At 39.1% G+C, this 20,083-nt stretch overlaps 1 protein-coding gene and 1 long non-coding RNA gene across 13 annotated transcripts in view; both read right to left on the minus strand.

The window, feature by feature from the left end:
- The window catches only part of LOC138114481 (uncharacterized), an 89,263-nt gene extending 75,664 nt beyond the window's left edge, over positions 1 to 13,599 (minus strand). Inside the window, exons 1-3 of one of the 2 annotated variants that reach the window (XR_011152645.1) lie at positions 13,071 to 13,598; positions 6,649 to 6,723; positions 5,585 to 6,113 (exon numbers count right to left, since the gene is read on the minus strand). This is a non-coding gene — a long non-coding RNA (uncharacterized lncRNA). Of the gene's footprint in view, positions 1 to 5,584; positions 6,114 to 6,648; positions 6,724 to 13,070 lie in introns of those variants that run through there. The other variant, XR_011152646.1, reaches the window with a different exon arrangement.
- The window catches only part of NLGN1 (neuroligin 1), a 428,954-nt gene that overhangs the window by 132,668 nt on the left and 276,203 nt on the right, over positions 1 to 20,083 (minus strand). The gene's annotated exons all lie outside the window — the stretch shown is intronic.

Below are 20,083 nucleotides of genomic sequence, written 5' to 3' on the forward strand. Positions count from 1 at the left end.
TTCCCATTACAAGACATTAATCTCAAATCTAAAGAGACTCCACAGCAGGAAATGTGTCTTTATTTATCTTTGATTTGGTGGGTTGTGCCAGTCTTTGGGATTGCTGTTGCAGATGAAGCATTGTCATGTGTTTAATTTGATGTAAAGGTGTGAAAGTTATGTTAGCCAGCTTCCCTAATGAAAACTGTTACATTTCAAACTGCAATTCATAGGGAGGTTGGGGGAGGACACAAAATGATCTAACCTGCCAGTCACAGACATTTTGAGATGCTTGATACTAATTAAGCGTATCAGCTCTGATGCCAGACTTCTCTAAGACAAAAGGTTCCATCAAATTGATAAGACTGTGCTAAGCAGGGTTTAAAATTAATTCATAATTTCTTTTATGTTTGTCATGTTTTGTGAAAATGAACTGCCACTCAATTTTTCATAAGCTCTGCACAAGCAGAAGAAGCTTAATTTCAGGCACTGTGCTGACAGGCCTGGGTAGTTTTATGAACAGATTATGATTACACACAGTGATCAAGCTTCAGATAATTGAAGCAGCAAACCAAACTATCCAGCATGCAAATATTAATGGCTGTCCCCGAAGTCTCATTGAATTTGCATAATATAAGAACTTTTAGCTTCCCGTTGCACTTGCAATATTTTCAGCATAAATAATTAAAAAGAAGTAACTAAAGGATCTTCCAATGAAGATCATTCCATCTTAGATTTCTTACTGTTTGGAGGTGGAACAGAGCAAGCTGCAGCCTGACATTCAGAGCACATGCCTGGGGAAGGCTATTTCTGCATCCCATTCCTGATTGCAAAAATGAATGTTCTCTGAAGCCAAAACTTCACCCATCTATTTTTAGGGGTGCTGAATGCACTGTTCTCTAATAAATCAGCAGATCTTTGAGAACACAGCACCTCCAAAAATACCAGAATGAGTGTTTCTGAAGCTTTAAGGCAGAACCATGGCATGATAAACTAGAAAAAAAAAACGTAGGCCAACGACATGAACTTTGCCTAAATGCCTAATATCTGACATGTGTTTATATTAAGGTACATTGGAGTTCTAGAGTTAAGGTATGTCTCAGTGCAAAACATTGGTGTTGTCAAGAATAATCCAAAGGCTATTGTGAAGATTTAGTTTACTTCTACATCTCGTCTACTGGTGAACATCAAGCTTGTGAATTAACCAATCACTGTGAAATCCAGTAAAGAAACCTGTCTTTAATATTAAAGTCTAAAGCCACAATCTGTTTCAGCCTGGCAAAGAAAATGGTGAGACTCCTTGCTTTAGGCATTGGGAAAAAAAATAGCGTTAATATTGTCAAGGCAACAATGAAAATACTTTACTATTATTAGGTGGAAAATTGAAGGTGCAGAAATCCTTCACTTGCTTTGTAATAGCTTGTTTAATAAAGGGGGACCGGAATAATCGTTTTTCAACTTTAATATTATTAGAGAGAAACAGAAAAATGGTGCCTGCAATCTAATGCTGCAAACCAGTTTCCTGCTGGATGCAAAGAGCTCTGTCTGGTTTGAAAAAGCTATTGCTGTGGTAAAGAAAAAAAACCCCTTTCACTATCACCTCATTAAGAGAGTCACAAGTGGTTTTCATTGATTAGCTCCTATTATAGCAATAATCCTCAATATGCTGCATGCTGTATACAAGCACTGTTTTGTGTAAACAACTGCCAGTGATTAGTGATCAATGAATAATTTTAGCCAAATGTAATTGGATGAGAACACATTAAGAACTACTTCATTTCATCCTCTTGATACTAAAAGGAGGAGGAGAGGTGCAGACAGTTATCCCACCTTGCTAATTAGTATTTCCTTTTGAGCACAAACATTAGATTTAGATTTATATTAGGCATCACATCTGAGCTGCATCACCACAAATAAATTTAATATAATCAAAACTAAGTCCTGCATTGCTGGTTTTTTGCCCAGATTTCTAAAAGATTTCTAGTTATTAGTGCTGTATATTTTTCTATTTTTCAGAATAATTTCACAGAGAATGGCTGTAAGAGGTGCAGTTAATAGTTGCAACAGCTCCAGCTTTCACATTTGGTGAATGGCAATATTAGAAATGAAAGGGGGCTGCAAATACAGCGTCTCCTGGTCAGGCTGTTCCCCCAGAGCCCTCCCACACCACAGCATCAGACAGTCCCACGTGGGGACTGACTTCAGGTAAACATCATTTTTGATCCAGGGTTTGATAGCTCTGGCAGGTGCCGTCCTAAAGACGCACAAATTAACACTTCTAGAATCAGTGAGAGGCACAAGGTCTTTTCTTCCCACATCTGGTTTCCAAACAAAATGCAAGTGGAACAATATTGAGCAAAACACAAATATTTTACACTTTTGTGAGAAACCACAGAGAACTAAGTTCAGCCTTCTTTTAGCCAAAAGAGTTTCCAATCCCTTGTAAGAGCTGGTCCAACTTTTGAATGGTGTTCTTATTCTCTTGTGGAAATAAAAGTATAATATTACCATCAGTGGCCTCCCTAAACTTTGTCTATTGCTAGAGATACTTGTCCACATTTTTCCACTCTCACTCTCCTGTCTTTACGGTGACTCACTCTTTCTTTGTTCATTTTTCCTTTTGCTTGAAAGCAAATCACAATGCTGCTGATGCCCACACAGTCACACACAGTGTGTTCTCAAACTAAGGAATATCTACATTTCAGATTCAAGTAAACACACCAGGAATGTCACCAGCAGTATAACTGTCCTCAAATTAGCTTTAAATGTAAATAAGACTGTTCTTTGATGCTTCTGACTGCTTCTGACTGCTGAGTCTCTATGATGAATCCATAGGTGTACTTTATTCTTAGTCTCTCTCTTCCTTCAGGCTCAAAGATTACATAAATTTTTGAGAAAAAAAAAATTGCTGCAAAGTGAAAGAAGCAACTTTTCCCTTTCAGAAACACAAGAGCTCAAATCTTATGATATACAAGTAGTGAGCTATGAAATTTGATGGGAACTCACTGAAATGCCTCACAAGTTTTGATTTGAGACTCCAGAAAGTCAGCTGTGGGGATGGTAATGGAGGTGACTGGTACAACAGAGATCTCTAAGAGGAAGTGAGTTTTAGAAACCTACTTAACTGGAGCTATAACAACTCCTGCAGCACACCCAAGAGTGCAGAAGCACAGTTATTACAAAGATAAAGATTATACTCAAGAATATGTATAAACAGGGCTGTGCAACTGCAGTGGGAAAACAACAGAGGGCAAGGGAATGGTTGGCCTAGCCACGTGTGGCTTTCTCCCTGAAGATAATGAGATGGGCACCCTGCAGGTACTGAGGGAGCAGCTCTCCTTATTTTCTGGGACATTTTTACCACTCCACAAAACCCAGCAACAGCCTCTGTCTTCAAAAGTGTGATCTCACCCTTTTGTGCTGCCCTTAGTGACAGAGGATGTGCTGTCACCATCTGAACTAACTCCCAGAATGGATCAGGTCCTTCAAATTTGTTACAGCTGGTCATTTATGACAAACAGCAATGCAGTATTTCTGGTTTCTCTCCCCAATGGTCAGACCTTGTAGTATTCTGTTGCTTCCTCTCAAAATTACTCCCAATTTTAATGGTGCTTCCCCAGGTGAGACCTAAGTGAGAACTTCTGCCAACACCCATTTCAGTACTCCTTGCCAGGATCACACCTCTACTAAGGAACAACTGACAATCATAAGGCTTGCCAATATCATCCCGGGGTTGTGTACCTTAATTAATTTACAAGATTAATCTACACAAACTAACATTTTCATTTGTGAATGCTAAATCCTCTTGACTTGAAAATTAGAAGCCTAAATCAGACACTTTTAAGTTCTCATTGTGAATCATCATTTTCTGTTACTATATACATTGTAAATTGCTGCAGATAAAAGCCTTGTCTTTCATTTACGAGTACTTAGTAAACTAAATTCCATTTTATTAGCTACAGCATGTAAAGTTTTGCGAGTGCATTATTAAAAGCACCTAATTGTTCTTTGAAGCAATGAGTACATATTTCTCTTTCCAATTGAGAGTTAAGTTTCTAGAGCACCAAAATATCCTGTTGTGTACAGCAGTTTATAGAGTGTTTTAATTATTTGTGCAAAGCCTCAGAGTAAGTTTTCTCTCTCTCAAGCCTTTAGCTATCTTGCTTAATCTAAGCAAAAGATTATTCACAGGATAACAACCAGGGTAAGAATGAACTTTGGTGAAAAAAACCAGTAAAAATTAGGTCAATAATAGTTCAAAAATACATTTTGTTATTTTATCACCTCCATAACACATGGTGGTAATAATAATGCTGAAACAAGAGCACCAATTTCAGTGGTAGCTACACTGAAGGGAGAAGTGTCTGTCTCCAGGCTGTGACATTATTACAGGAATGGCACTACAGAACCAGGCACACACCTCAAGGCCTGCAGGAGTGATAGATGCAACACACTAATTCCACAGCTAAAGGATGTTATTACACTGTAAAGGTCATTTGTTCAATTTTGTGATACATCTTCAGCTGAGAATGGCAATTTAGAAAGTTTAGTTAGGATGCTACAGTCAAGTTGAAATGGCAGCTCTGCAGGTAAACAGATCACTGAAGGGGACTTCAAAATTCAGTAATACTCTCAAATGAAGACTTCAAAAATCAATAATACTCTCATTTTGATGGACAGGTAAAAGATGAAGACTACTACCTGCATTAATTTATTCTCATAATTACAACATCTGTGATAGTTTCTACAGGCCTTTAGAATTTTGATGGCATCATTTTGAAACAGTCTGACAGAGCATAGACTAATAATGAAGGATTCAAAATACTGCATCTGTTATTCTTTGTGTCTCAAGAGTATATATCCTCGTGGGCTCCCCTCTGCCCCCCTTTGTTGCAGGAGGCATATACAGAGAGAAAAAGAGGATTTGGCACAGCCTGTGTAACATTCAAAGGAAGAGAATTTTTTTCTGACTATTTAGCAATGTTAGATTTCACATAGTACTGAGAGACTGACACAGAACAAAAAACTTTGAGAAAGTTTACAAACATTAAAGTTTAGTTCTATTATGGTGTGGAATAAGAGGGCCACCACACCAATGCACAAAGTCTCTGTGTGACACTGCCAAGCCAGCTGCCATCAGGTCTCAAGAAAGAGATTTTGTTAATCCCTACCAGGAGCAACCCCCCCACCACCTCAGGTCTTCTCCTACCCTTTCCGTACTGCTTGTGAGAGCTACTGCAGACAGGAGGTCTCTGCCTGGGCTGAGCAATAGCAAAGCCATCAAGAGCTGCCATCAGGGATGTGCTGTGTCTGCCCCCAATCTGCAGCCCTCCCCTAGCTGTGCTTGGGCAGCAAAAAAATCAATGAGATTTAAATAGGGGGTGTTTCTCCTTTAAAAAAAAAAAAAAATTGTCTTCTCTGGCAATTATTTTAAAAATAACAGAGCAAATTCAGTAGCAGAACTTTTACTGAAATATAGTCCATAATAATTGTTTTTATTGAATTTTTTTTTTTTAATGAAGAATGCAAATCACTTTGCCTTACAACATTTAATTAGATTTACCTAGAGTTTTTTAGCCAAGGCAGCATCTTAAATAATTAAATAGTTACATGGTATGCAAATATATATTATTTGCTTGTTGTTTGTGTCAAAGATGAGCAGCAATGGTTTAATATATACAAAATCCTGTGTTTCACTACATGGAAGATAAGCACTTCCTTCCCTACTTCCAGGCAGCATGACACAATATGTGCATCATTTATGTGAACACAGACCAAACGAGCCATGAAGGCATCAGGAAAGGATTAAATGCAACACTACAGCAATGCCAACTCTATGGGATGTTGAGGAAAAAACTGACTCCACCTGTTCTTTCAGCAAACAGCTTTTCATTCGAGACAAGCAGGGGAAAATTTCTCAGTTATGGAGACACCACACATTTGCCCAAAAATACTTCCTCCAAGATTCAGCTCCCTCACGCTGTCCTTTCACAGGCAGGGTGAGAGTATCCATGAAGTTGATTTGGCAGCAGAAGACCTTCTGAATCCCAATCAGCCCTGGCTTTTCCAAGTGTCCATGTTTACTTGAGGAGCTGCTCTGACACCTATTCTGTCTGCTTCTCAAGAGGCACTGGCTGCAATTTAGAGGAGTCACATCTGAGAAAGTTCAGTGTCAAATTGTGTTAAAAACCTGCCCTTTCCATCTTCTTTCAGGTTATTGCACTCAAATGAATAGGGGATTTCTCAGCTTGGAGACCTTTTGGAGCACAAAGTGCAGGAAAAGCACAGGAGGCACCAATAGCCTGAGGCACCAATAACTCAAGGCACTGGAATTCCCAAGACAAGCAGGGAGCAGAACTAGTGTCAGCTCTTGGGGGACAAAGAGGAGTAAGTTCACCTGGGAACCCAAATTTTGCACAGGTTCTCCAACGCATGGAGCCACTGAAAACTGCTGGATGTGAGAAAGAAAAACTGGATGGAAAAATCTCCTCATTCTAGGGCACAAGGAAAAATTTTGCTTTTCTCATCTTTTATTTGAATGTCTCTCAACCTGCAAAGTTCTCCCTATTCCAAAAGCCACCCCTTCCTGAGAAAACCCATCTCTAGAGATCAGCAGCCCAGCAGTACCTGACAGCCTATTTATTTTGAGAAAACAGAGCTGGCACTTACAATTCAAAGCCATGGCTATCTCAGGATCCTGTCAAAACTTCCAGAAATGCCATCTGGTTAAATATGCAGCATACCCTGAGGCACAAAAACAAAAATTATACTCTTTCTGGGGGTCTTAATTTAAAAAAAAAAAAAAAAAAAAAAAAAAAAAGAAAGAAAAGTAAACAAAACCTTGCTGTTTTGAGCGTGGACAACCTTGCTGATGACATTCACAATGATCATGTATTGCACACAATCACATGTATTGTATTCTAGATGTAAAGAAGCAAAAATCCTGACACAATAATGTCACTGAAGGATGTAACTGAACACAGGTCCAAGAAGGCAGAAATTTTACAGTATTTCCATCAAAAGCTAATGTGGCTTCACTAACAGTAGGACAAGGCATTTCACTTCCATTAACCATACAGTGTTTTAAACATCTTTCAACACCAAAAAGCAAGTCAGACTTCATGCTACTTAACTTTTCTCTTTCCTATCCTGTTTTTGAACATGCCTAAAAGAGCTTCTCAACTACTTTTATTCCATTACCTTAAGTACTTAAGTTTCATTTTCAGCAAGGCCCTGTTTAATGAATATTTATGAGCAAATCCTGCAGTGTTCACTGAAATTGTAGAACTTCCCTTCACAGCAGGCTACAGATTTACATTTTGGGTTTTATTACTAAAATGTTAGCCACACAAATCGATGTCACTCAGAAAATGCGATGACAGCTCTTCCTCCAACCCCTGCCCCTTCATCCAAATAATGTTATGTATCATATTACTCTTTGGCTCTAGAGAAATATAGTTGAAATTTTTGATATGCAATATTTAATTAAAAATGCATAATTAGAAAACATCCAGCAGCCATAATTTACACACAGCAGCCTCAAGCCAGCAAACCACTGAGAGCAGTCTCCCTGAAGTCACGGAGTTCACTGGTGTGAATGAAATTACTCACTTGCATAAGTGATCACAAGACAAGATCTTTATTACAGCTGTACACAACCTGATAAACAGCATTAACTCAGGTTTTTCCTTCTCTAGGCATTGGTTAGAGGCTGTGGAGCTGAACAATGGTGATGCAGGGCAGTGGCACAGCAAGGCCATCTCGCCAAGTGTTTGCCAGGTCCAGAAATGCCAAACCTTTCTCCCAGCTGGCAATGGCCACTTAAAGAAGTTGCTCCACTGCAACAAACAGGGACAACTAAAATTGTCTAAATCACTCTCTTTATTAACTTCACCTTTGCACTTCTAAAAGCAGGGATAAGCTGATCTAATTTTATTTAAAAGTATACCCACATTCAGAGAGCAGAGTCCATTTATTCTAAGACAGATAAGTGACCCAAACATTTCACACAAACCTAGGCAGCTAACAGAAAAAAAGCAACAAGTTCTTCTCTGTAATCAGCTGCAGTCCAAGATGAACTTAGACAAGATCAATTGAAGTAATGCAGCTCAGGAAGTGGGGAGAAGAAAAAAAAGACAAAACATCCTAAAACCAGACTCTGTAGCATTCCCCAATTTCTTTAATATTATTGTTAAATTGAGTTTATTTCTTTAGAGTAATAAAAGGTGTGAATAACATAACAAAACTTCTGTGGTGTCAAATAGAGCTTCAAACATATATACTTCATAGTGTTTGCTTAGGAGTGCTTCTTTCCTCTGACTAAAGCCATCCCTATGGGCTATGAACAGGTTGCAGCTTCCTGTAATGCAGAATTTCAATGGAAGATGTTAAAAACATGCTTTTGTTTATTTATTTAGACAAGCTTAGCTGTCTTAAGCTATACACATATATACAAACATCATTTCTGAAGGGCGAGATACACTTGGGGTTTCAATAGGGAAGAGGCAGCATTTCCATTGCATAACCTCCTGGGTAGAAATTTCACAGAAATGAGAGTGAAAAAACATTCCCAGGAAATAAAAAACAACTGGGCATTGTCATTTGCCAGTTCTAGAAATACTGCAGATGCAAATGACACAATGTAATCTGGCTTTCAAATTGCAATCAGTGTTCGATTTGTAAGCTCACCACAATAGTTTAACTCTTGCTACTCCAGTATTTTCTATCATATGGGGAAGGGTTTCTTTTTTTCTTAAAGCTGAGACTGAGGAGAAATCTTTTATCCAAGTTCAGCAATTGAAGCCCGTAGACAAATTTTTTCCCTTGACAGTGTGTGTTACAATAGGGCTTCAAAATAACCTGTGCATTGCAGTTATTCATGGAAGAATTATAAATGTTTATCATACAACTGGAACTGTACAGTCAAAGCCAACTACCCATAATTGCTCTTGGAATTTCTATTAAAATGCACCCTTCCTTTCTAATGTGAGATAATGTTTTTGAACATGAACATGGCTTTGGATGACAAACATCAGACAGGAGTGCCAGACGCCACTTGAGCCAGAGAGTAACTGGCTATGAGCCCACTCTTAGCCTATTGCTACTCCAGAGTAAAATGAACAAAAATGAGAACCAGGAGATGAAAGTCATTAAAGTCATTAAAAAATTAGTCAACATAAGACCCCAGATAAGCTCAACACTTGTGTAATAGACAAGGGAATTGCAGGTCATTGAAACTGATAAAACTGGGAGTACATTTTGATCTTAAGGTCTACATTAAAAAAGACCAAACAAACAAGCAAAAAAACCCCAACAAACACCACAAAAGAAACCCCAAACAAACCAACCAACCACAAAAAAAACCCCTAAAACAACAAAAAAACCCACCCCCTTAAAAAATAAAACCCTCCCAAACAAACAAACAAACCCAAAAAAAACCCCAAAAGACAAATTCAACAAAGATAACCAACTCCTGTATTTCTATTTAAATCATCCTTATGGCCTCATGTGCTTTCCTGTTACTGGGTTACCTCTACAAAAGTGGGTCTCAAAACTGCGAGCACAGTGCAGTGGGAATGCCGTGGCTACCAATCAAGTTATACACATAAAATGTTGGTTCTTAATATACAAACTCTTTAAGATACAGTCTAGTTTCCAAGTAACCAAGGAGGGATTTTCTCCAGAATAAAACATCCTTTCTATACATAACAATAATATCTAAGCAGCCAATGTGCTTTTCCCATGTGCACTCTAATTTGTTACAGAGCTAGGAGACATCTAGTTCCCAAACTCTGTGGTATTTCCCTAACCCTTAACACAAGGTACAGCTATAATATCTTGCTGATCAAGGCTGTGGGATGCTGCAGAATGAACAAGACTCTAAAATTACTTACAGGTATAACCAGATCCTATGGCAGACTCCCTTTTCATAATCAGAAAGCTAGAAATAACGCAAATGCCAAACAAAACACACCAGAGGTTTATATTAACACACAATTTTGCAGCATTGATCTTCTGCCATCAACAGATGGAGAGATTAAACTGGTACTGTTACACCTCAGATTTGAAAGAAGCACAGCATGAGATACCAAAGGATTTTCCAGGGAACATTGTAACAGGAGAGTCTCAATGGGAATTCTGCAGATAAACACAGAGGAAAAAGCTAAACATAAAGCATGGTACATGTAAGGTTTCTCCTTGTTGAAATTCAAACAGCTGAATTGCCTACATAGAACAAAACCAGATTTTCAAACAGAATCAACCTCACCTGGAGATACACAGCTGTCATCTGCACTTGCATTTTAGCAGCCTGCCTGGAAGAGCCTGGTAGAATGTTTGAACAATTACGACAGTCACATTTCACTTTGTCCTTCTGCCAGGTTTGCACTTTTTTCATTTATAAGCCTTCTGCAAGAACAACTAATTTCTTGCCAAATTGCTTACTTCCATTCAAAGGTCCATGAAAATCAGGCACTCTAACAAAGACTGAAAGATCTCAAAACATCCAGGGCATTTATCTGCATCAGATAAAAACTGACAGCACATGCCCAAGAGTCTTGCTTGGTGGTAAGTCACTTTTTCTGCATTATATTAAAATTAGCATGGGATAGAAAGTCAATAAAAAGTCTATGCAGCATTAATTTCTATAAAACATATGTATCACGAGTATAAAAGTAATACTTTGGTCATTATGATGCTTCATTAACATCCATCTTTACCAAAATCTGCTTTGAGGTAACCAAAATATAAATCAGAATTGCTACAGAGTACAACAGTATGGAAATGACCACACTGCCACACTTGCTAAGGACCCAAAAATTTTAAGTAAATTGCTCCAGGTAAACTTTTACAGATCCTTCTGTTATGAAGGTAAATGTCACCTTTACTGATTTTTTTGTTTTTTTAATACAGAGAAGCAAAACCAGGGTAGATGGAAGAGTATGATCAAATAAAACTCTCCCACAACACAAACCAAACAAAAATCAGGTCAGAGAATTGGCTGAAAACAAACAAGATTTTGCATTAAATCCAAAGAAGCACTTGTTGATATTGCAATTATTAGATATGAGACTTGGATGTGGCACTGTAGGTATTGATATCAAAAACCATGACTAAGAACAAATAGTTTTCAAACAACCATGATAGCCCCTGGGCTGTCAGGGACAATAATTACTTTTCCCCCCTTCCAGATCAACAATGTAAGGACCAGATTTTCCATCCTTATTCACGTTCAGCAATGTATTAAATCCAAGCAAACCTCATTGCAGTAAACAGATGCAAGTAATAAGGGTATCAGACTTCATCTGACAGAGATAAATTCGAGTTATTATGTTTGTTAACAGAATTGGTTTGGTCCTATAAATAAATAATTTCCCCCCAAATACACAATATGAAGGCAGAAAGTAGCCAAAGATATGATAATGTTTTCATTCCTTAATCACGATCACTTCAACATTGTAAAGATAACCAGAGAGAGGGGGAAAAAAAGAGAGAAGCCAGTTTGAAGCACTTACTGTCAGCAAGACTGTATTAAGCACCTTGTTGTATAAGGCATAAAGAATTTTTTAAAAGTTTTAAAAAAACCTTTTTTCACCGCTCTCTAGACACTTGATTTAGTGGATTCCACCATTAAGTGCTGTTACTAAAGAGGGACCTTCCAGCCTGCTGCTGCTTCTCCCACTACAAACACACAGTATGTGATTGCACAGAGGTGTGCTTCCTCTTGTGACAACTCCCCATGAAATATCTTGAAGTCCTCTTCTGCCTTTCACTGTACCTTTTACACCAAAACATGTCCGAGGAGCTCGAATACGGCTCTAACAACTCTGCTGGGGTTCCTGGTGCCTTGTTAAAACTGGAACAGAATCATGTTTCTCCCTCAGGCACTGCCTTAAAAAAACTTTAGGCCATACGTTCTTGAATTATTTATCAGAAGTTATTATGCAAACAAGGATTAAATAATTCTCTTTGAGCTGCTGGTGGTAAGCACAGCAGCTAGAGGCACAGTGACTGTGTGATATCTACATTTTATCCAGCCTTCCTGGCAAACAAGCTGCATTTTGCTAGGTAGATCCAAGACCTGCTTTTCCTTTTTACTCACACTGGTGTAAATGAGAGAACCTCCTCAAAATTTGATGCAATTATATCATCATAATACTGCATAAGTAAATCAGGCCACTATTTGTTTCCAAATGCATTTGATTAATGACTGTTGGCAAAAATAGTACAGACTTCAACTTTATTCTGCCCTCTTGCTCACCTCATCTGGCCTTGCTTTAAAAAACCAGCTACTCTGTTAATAAACATAGGAAATAAACAGTTACCACAGAAAAACTTCAACTTTTAAAAAAAAGCTAGCTGTGACATCCACCCTATGCAGTAGATAAAGTGCTCAGTGTTCTCCAAAATAAGCAACACTTTCTAAACACAGTCATAAAAAATATTTGCAGTTTATATACACGTAAGCAACTCCTGTTGCTTCTGTATGATCTCAGTTCAGGAAAGTTACAAGCCTGTTTAAAAATGTGGATTTGCCCAGTTATGCAATAAAAGTAATTAAAAAATAATAGAAACTATGAACTTTATTCAAGTGTGTTACGTGGCAGAAAAGAGCTAAGCAAAGAGATAAAACAATTGTTGCTGCTGCCTAGGATAAATACTATTTTATTAGGTTTTTTTTTTTCCCCTACAGGCAAAATTAAGAGTGTATTTGAAATGCCCATTCCCTTTACTGAACTCCCTAAGAGGGCAGATTTCTTGGCTCATTTCTCAAAATTGACTCATTTACACACACACAAAATACACACATCAGGTTTTCAAGCTTCTTAGCACGGCAAGGCAAACCTTCCCTCTGCCCCTATTAAAGGGAGGGATACTCAAAAACTAACCACAGACCTCCAAGGAAACCCTGTGCCCATGCTAGTAGTCTCTGAAGGCTGCACCTTTCTAAATGCTGAAGCAAGAAAGAACACCCAAAATGCAGCACACATGAATGTGGAGTCAGAGCTACAAAAGGCTTAGCTGAACTTCCACCACCTCCACAAAAAAAAAAAAAAAAAAAAATCAATGATGAAAAAACACTGGTTACTTACCCTGGAGGCAGAAACTCCAGTTCTTCTGTGCCAAACTGCTCCATCTCCACCAGTGATTCACAACCTCTGCTCTCCATTGCCAGGTTTACCTTTTTTATTTAGTCCAAAGGCTCTTTAGCCCACAATAACAACAATAAGCTCAGAGTGAAACTTAGTCTGATCTTTCTAAGGCTTTAACTGTTAAACCAGACTCCTCTTCCACACCTTCTGCCTAGCTCACATGAGACATTTCCTACCTTTTAACAGGCCTTGAGTGCCCCTCCCCTGCAGCCAGGAGAGCTCAGGAGAGCATAACCGATCCCTGCAATGTCAGAGGGCAACTGAGAGAAGAGAAGCAGCTGGGGTACAGCCAGCAAATATTTACGTTGCAGCTCCCAAAGTGAAGCCCTCAGACTGAAAGGGCTGAGCAGCTATAACCCTAAACCTCCTAAGCAACCTCTGCTTGCCACCACCTTTTAAAAGGTGCTTCTCATCAGGTCAGGCTCAGGTGCTGCAGAGGAAGAGCCCTCCTGGCAGCCCTGCATCAAACAGCTGCCTTTGCAAGGCAGGTGGACATTCAGGCTCTCCTTCCTGGCTTCAGCTATTTCAGTGGGTAATTCTGTAACACCTCCCCTGGGTGAATCTGGCCCCAAGCAAATGCAGTGACTGATAGCTAAAAGCCAATGGAACTTCTTAATTAATGTCAGTGGGTACAGAATGAAGTCCTTAAAGAAGTTAATTAAAATTGAGGGGTTTGGTGCAATGTAAGGATGAATCATGTGCTTCATGTATTAATACATAACTAAAAAGAAACCCCAAAACAGTAGCTTTGGTTCAGGAGTATTACGAAGCTCCAGAGCTGAAAGAATGAAAATCCAGAATGCTCTTTACTGCATTTTAACAATAAATACTCAACGGAAAATAATATCTGATAAGAGAGTTTTTCACCATTTGGAGAGGAACAGTAAAAATATTCAAAGACCTTTTACAGTTCAGACCAACATACAGCTGTTTGCTGATTCAGGTTTAACCCTGAATCTGTAGCAGCAAATCAAACCAGATTCAGCTGAGACACAAACCAGAGCAAACAGCTCCAATGTCAGGCCCCACACCTGCTGCCAGCACTTGAATCTCAGGCCATGGAACCTGTCCCTGGTTGCCACCCTACTCCACTGCATCTGCCTTCTGCTGCAACTTTCAAAGAAACATTAGTAGCAACATTTCTTTTTGATTTTGTCCTTGAAAATTAATGCTCAGTGAGCCGCTGAGACACACGGGCTGGTCTTGCTAGATATTAAGTGCTCTCTTTTTCCATGGACTAAGTGCCTCTCAGAACCAAGATAGGAATCAAAATAAAGCACACAATCAGATGCTATTCAAGTAGATTATTTTATTTTTTCCCATGTTTAAGTTGTTGATAGACAGATGCAAAAGACTGTATCTCTTCACACCTCATTAAGTTTTATCTTTGGCACCTTAAATTTAAAAAGTTCCCAGAAGATTAACACTGTTGTTACACTTTCTGTCTTAGAAGGGGGGAAAAAAAAAGTGTCATGTGTTTTGGAGTTTTTTAAGCCCTGGATGAATAATGATTCAAAAATAAAAAATAAAAAAAAAGTGTGGTATAAGTACCAAATATAGCAGATATGTGACTAAGTAAGTGATCTCAGTGTTCCCCACAACCTGTTGTTACTGAGCACTGAGGGGAGATAAATTCCTCCAGCTGCTGAATTACAGGTTATCAAAGTATGGGGAGGGCTGTTTGCCTTGTAAGCAGGTTTTGGTGTGGTCTGAGGAGCTGTGGGTCCGTGTTGGAAGACACATTACAGGAGAGGTTAATGGGGATTTGGTTTAGGTCTAGTCAATTCTCTGTTGGCTGATAATTAAGATAAACTGCTCGATTTAAAGCTGGGCAGGGGCAGGAGGGAGTTTGGTGGTTGTAATGGCCCAAACAATTATGTCTTGTAGACTAATGCTTTCCTGCTGTGTTATCTAAGATAACTTTCATATGAGTCACAGAATTTGATCCTAATTTGGGTTGTTTTTGTAAGTGAAGCCTTTTACATTTTTCTTTGTATCTGAAGCTTTTTTTTAGGTAAACACCTCTACATTAATCCAGAGATAGCATGAGATAACCTTGCTGTTGCAGTTACAAGTTTCCCAGAAGACAAATGTTTCCACTATAAAAGAAACTAATCTAATTATTCCACTCACATTGCTTCTTGCATGTTAAGTAATACTCGTTCCATTTGATCCTGCAGTGAACCCAGTAATTTATACACCCACCACCTCATTAGACCTTTGGAGCATCCCATACAGTCTACCTTCAAGACCTGCAGTGCACCTAGGAATTGTTACTGCTTTCATGGACCAAATTTGTCAGACCAGCTATCCCCTTGCAGACACACAATTCTGGCATAAAAAACAAGTTCTCCTTATCAGCTAAGTTATGCAAGCTCTGAGGAAGATAGCAGGTTCTCTGCACCCAGTGGTTTAACCTTCTCCAAAGTAAATGGTTCATCAGTTTTAAGTCCAAATCCAGTACACACTTGTGGGAGCAATTTCCAAAGGTAGGGAAGCCTCCCTGTATGGATGCTTTTCCCCTCATACATAAATAGGCATGTGGTCATTTGGATTGGTGAGCTGAATGCATGAGAATGCAGTATTAGCCATAAAATCAAAGGAATTCTACTCTAAATTGGTTTGAATTGAATTGAAAAGAATTGGTTTTTCCCTCATGTGGAGTTAAACTTGTCACTACTGCTGTTTCATCCAGGAGAAAATACAGGTAGATGCTATCTCTCTTCAAGCCAGACCATTTTAAAAAGAGATCTTAATTAATACTTATGAGATTTGTTTGGGAATCCTAAGGCTTGTAACACTTCCTCATGTGAGTCTCACTACATTTTAAGTAGTACACATTTTAAACAAAAAATTGTCCTAGCAGGTAACATGGCAGCACTTAGTTTCTCAGTACCCACCATAAAATATCAAAGATTAAATACTAAAAGGTAGTTATTAAATAGCTACACAGCTTTAAAGACTCATGTTCTGAACTTGTACTGCACTTACCACTTTTTAAAGTAGAGTTGAAACTTGTAAGTGAAAGCATATTTCCTTCCATACACAGTATATGGTATACAGAATTAAGAAGCTTTGGCTTACATGAATCCACAGGGACTCATTACTTCTCCAGTCAGTCCATGTTTCTATTACAAAGCCATTTGCCACAGCTTGCAAAATATTCAGATCTGGATTGTGTTTGATTATGTGGAGTAATTCTAATTTTATTCAACCCTTTCTTTAAAATAATATTCATGTAAAATCCATGTTCATATTTTACATAAACTAGTTGCACCACAAATTCAAATTATTTTCCAGATCAGTTGTGTTCGCATTCTTTAGAAAAGCGCCTCTGATATTAAAGCAGTTCTGACTCTCTAATTAAAATTTAGGAATTTAGGAATGCACGATCATGTTAGCATCCGATCTGAGCCACCCTTCTGATAATAATATAATCTCATCTCCCCATGTCCTAAGGGGATCCCATTCTTTCTCTTTCCTATCCCTTCCACATCATCTCTCATTTCATTTTCTTGTCTCTTTAGAGAAAAAAATTTTCAAAGTATAAAAGCCCATCACTTTGGAACAAATGTTATATTGAATCTTTTTCATCTTTCAAGTTTTGTGTCTTAAAAACAACACACCCTCTTTGAGAAGAACCTCTTTAGTACTATGTCCACACAACAAAGGCTCCATAAGATAAGCACAAATTCTTTATAGCAGTAAATGTCTTAATAAACATTTTTCTAACTGTTCTGTAATAACTTGAAGGAATCAGAACTTTGTCATCAAGTTGTCTGATAGCACTTTGCTTGCATTTAACAGACTGGTGAGTACATAACTTTGTAGAAAAGCAAACTCAGAATATTATCTAAGTTTTATATATGTGTCTGCTTTTGAAAAGGAAGTACTGTTGGAGATTCAAAATGAAGAATTCATTTGTCTCAGAGCAGGCTCCTGAGCACATCTCAGCCAATATGAGTGAAGCAGGCTGGTCAGAGAAGGGGAAACAGGAAGCTTAACCCAAAAAATTGGAATCTGTTGGAATCTCCAGCACACTGGACACAATGAACATTGTGTGGGCATGAGAGAGGCACATCCTCCTAAACTACTGGATAGACAACCCCAGAGCCAACATCTGCACAGGAGCTGAGGGCTGGTTTCCTTCTGGCTGAGCTGCATCTGCCAGAGCTGGGTCAGTGTTTTCAGGAGCAGATGCAGAGCCTCTTCTTGGCCGCAAAGGCCAACGACACACAACCCAACAGATGTAAAGACCATTTTGAGTCCTGGGAGAGCAAGACAAGATTGTTTTCACAGTTTCCTTTTTGTGTCAGGAGCCCTGTTGGTGTTCAACTCTGCTCAGTTTGTTGTGTTGTTGAACTTGATATAATTGACAAACTGTCCTAGAAATCTTCTTGCCAACATCTCAGTGCTTTATAGGTCATCAATCTCAGCCTCCTTGGATGGTTCTATTCCATAAATGCAAGCCAGTACAACAAAAAAGGACCAAGGGAGTGGAAAGTCAAGTCTTACCTACTCCACTTTAGCTTTGCCAGGGCTGGTAACTAAAGGATCTGGCTGCCCCAGAAAGAAGCCCCAAATCTCAGCATGACAGGGTAGTTTAATTCATGGTGAGAGAGGTGTGGTTGTAGATAGTTGTGAAGATCTTTGCTAGACATCATTATGCTTTCTAGGTAAATTGGGACCTTTCTAGCTCAGATGAAAAATGAGCAACAAAGCAATGCATACTCCTGGAAAATCAGCTGTGCCTAACGAGGGTTGAGGTGAACAGGGCAAAGGTATCTGTGAGATTGCAGGAATGCCTTTGGAAAAGTGGCTTCCCTGGACTCTCCAGAGCAGCGAGCTCAGCTCGCTAGCCTTTGCTATGAGAGAAGATGGTGATGATGTGGGGATTCTCACCCTCAGACAAGCAAAAATAACCCCCACCTGTTCTGCAGTGAGTGAATTCATCCAGAGATTACAGATCAAATCCTGCTCTGCTTCACTGCACGTGTATAAAGCCCTCACCTTCCATTTCTTTATGGAACTGGATATTCCAAGGAGTGAGGCTACAGCTGTGGACTACTGTGGACATTTAATGGCATAATTGAGAGTTATAAACCAGTTCTCAAAAATGACTTGCTCCTTGAGCAATCTATTTAGTGGGAATATGACTCACACCTTGCTCTGTCTGACAGAATCCAGCCCTTGGCTCCCTGGTAATGGAGATGGATATGCAAATCCACCAGTGGCTCCTGTACTGCTCAGTGCCTCGGGGCTCTCAAGTTTCCAATTCGTGCACTTGGAATAAGAGCTCTTGCTGCAACCATCGCGTGTAGTCAGCTGGAACGTGAGAGATCATTTCAGAGGAATGTGCAGTCCCCTGTATTTTTCACTATACCACAGAACAAGAACTTTCATGAACATAAATCTGATTACCTGGGATGGCTCAGACGAGTACATGCCAGAGTGCCACACCGCCCCGCTTGTATTGATTCTGAGTTTGAGTGGTACATGCACCACAAAACAAATCTATTGCCACACTTGGAGAATGAAATCCCTGAAATTTATACAGGTCAGTAAACACAACTTCCCTGCTGTAAAATTTTTATCACATGTCCTGCTTTCCTCATCCTTTATAGGGCTGAGATACACCTGATACATTTACCAGTGTATTACAGTGTGGTAACATATTTACTCTATTAAGCAGTGTTGTCTGATTCCCTTCCTGAGCAAAGGAAACATAAATAATGTGAACACCAGTGAGAACAACAGAGAATGGGGATTAAAAAGCTCAAGTCAACAGAGGAAAATTTCTGGATAGCCCAAAGATATGTAGAATCATAGAATTATTTGGGTGTGAAAGATGTTTAGGATCACCGAGTCCCACAACTAAACCATGTCCCCAAGTGCCACCTTTACACACCTTTTCAATACCTCCAAGGCTGGTGATGTCACCACTTCCCTGGGAAGCATGTTCCTCTGCTCAGCATTTTTGGTGAAGAAATTTTTCCTAATACCCCATCTAAACCTCCCCTGGTGCAACTGGAGGCCGTTTCCTCTTGTCCTGTCACTTGTTACTTGGGAGCAGAGCCTGACCCCCACCTGGTGACAGCCTCCTGTCAGGGAGTTACAGAGAGCAGTAAGCTCCCTCCTGAGCCTCCTTTTCTCCAGGCTGAGCCCCCAGTTCCCTCAGCTGCTCCTGATTAGACTTGTGCTCCAGACCCTTCACCAGCTTCATTGCTCTCGTAAGTAGAAGCAGATTGAAGTAGAAAACAGGTGCTGAAGTTAAAAAAAAAAAAAAAAAAAAAAAAAAAAAAAAACAGTAAAAACATACTGTAAAAACAATTTATCTAACAGACACCCAGCATGATTGTCCTGGCAAAGCTCTGTCTATATGTTATTCTTCTTCCTTTGCTCTTTCTTACCCCAAACTTAGTGCAAGGGTTTCATATCTACGTGCTGCCATTGCAAACTCCCAATTACAGCTTTTTTTCTATAGAATATTTTCAGTGATAACTCCTATGTTGAGAGAGATTTTCTCTCCCTCCTCAAATAACTTTATAGAGGAGCACTGCTGGGGGAGAAAGAGGCACATCCATAGCTGGGTAGTGGAAATCCTATAGCATCACAGCAATTAGCAGGGGGAGCTCTGTGCCAGACCCTGGTGTGCTGAAGAAGTAATTTTAACCAGTGAGGCACATGGAATTTCTGCATGGCTATCAATATTAACATTTTGATGTCATTTTTATTATCAACATTATGTCAATATTTCCATTAAAACTCCATCCACAAATGCTTTAAAATAGAAAAGTCCCTTAAAGTGTAGGCATTCATAAAAGGTCAGCCTTTGAACACTTCTTTAAACACAGAAGTTTTTGAAAAGCACACTCTCAACTCTATGCAGCTAATTTCAGAATTGGAGAGGAATTGACCAGTGTCTGTTTCTCTCACGTACCATCCTGATTTTT

This window comes from Aphelocoma coerulescens, chromosome 9 (assembly GCF_041296385.1).
Source record: "Aphelocoma coerulescens isolate FSJ_1873_10779 chromosome 9, UR_Acoe_1.0, whole genome shotgun sequence".
NCBI lineage: Eukaryota > Metazoa > Chordata > Aves > Passeriformes > Corvidae > Aphelocoma > Aphelocoma coerulescens.